Genomic DNA, 984 nt, shown 5'->3' on the forward strand with positions numbered 1-984 from the left:
CTGGGGCCCTTGGCTTCCTCTGGTGTGGTGCCAGGTGTGACTTTTAAGACCCTAATTGAAATAAATCTTCATGTGCACCTGAGGGTGAGGCAGAGCTCTGAAGCTTCTTGCAGGGAGGGGCCACTCAGGAAATAGCAGTCAGGGGCTCTTTCTCCTGCTGGCTTCTCTCCCTCCCTCTCTCCCTCCGTCCCTCCTTCCCTTCCTTGCAGATGTTCACCTGTAAGGAAAGGAATCTTCTAACTCATTGGGTAGTTCTTGCCTTGTGTGTCTATGGGGACTCCTGGTACTTGTAGGTTGCTTAATGTTTGGCCCAAAGCAAACCGAGGCCGGGCCACCGTCTTTCTGGCTCTGGCCTTCAGGGGTGTCAGGGAAGAAGAGCACTGTCCAGAACACACTGCAATTCCTGCTCTCCCACAAAGACTTGGGGTGCTCGGCATGGGGTGTCCCTGCCATCCAGCTGTCCCAGGAGCTGAGCTGGGTTACTTTGCTACTTATCTCTTGTGAATGTTAGATCTTCATTGCACAGTTTTTTTTGTTAGTTTTTTACTATTTGTGTTACCAGCAGGATCACCAGGTACATTTATCACATATTGACAGAGCACATGGCATGGGAGATGCCATCTAGGCCCAGAGAATAATCAGAGGAGACACACAGACATAGGTCTTCCTGTCCAGGGACTTCCAAAGCCTGGGGGAGGACAGGTGTATGACCTAGTGGTGTGAGAAGGGCCTGAGGCAGGTCTGCAGATGAAGCCAAATCTCAGAGTGTGTGTAGGAATGAAGGGATTGGAGGTTCCTGGCCCCTAAAGGCTGAGGCCGGGTGGGCCATGCAGAGAGTCTCCACTGTCCCAGACAATGTGGAGCCCCTAAGAGGAGGAGCCCCTGAGCAGAGCCCTGGAGTGTCAGGCTGCACAGGTGGGTCATGGAGGAAGTGTAAGGACAGATTGAGGGGGCAAAGCTGGAGGAAGCAGACCAGGAAGGAAG

General features: G+C 52.9%; 1 protein-coding gene across 1 annotated transcript in view; it reads left to right on the forward strand.

The window, feature by feature from the left end:
• The window catches only part of UBOX5 (U-box domain containing 5), a 100,664-nt gene that overhangs the window by 98,467 nt on the left and 1,213 nt on the right, over positions 1-984 (forward strand). The gene's annotated exons all lie outside the window — the stretch shown is intronic.

The sequence above is a fragment of the Otolemur garnettii genome, unplaced genomic scaffold (genome assembly GCF_000181295.1).
Source record: "Otolemur garnettii isolate 467f Iridium unplaced genomic scaffold, OtoGar3 scaffold00025, whole genome shotgun sequence".
In the NCBI taxonomy this organism is placed as follows: domain Eukaryota; kingdom Metazoa; phylum Chordata; class Mammalia; order Primates; family Galagidae; genus Otolemur; species Otolemur garnettii.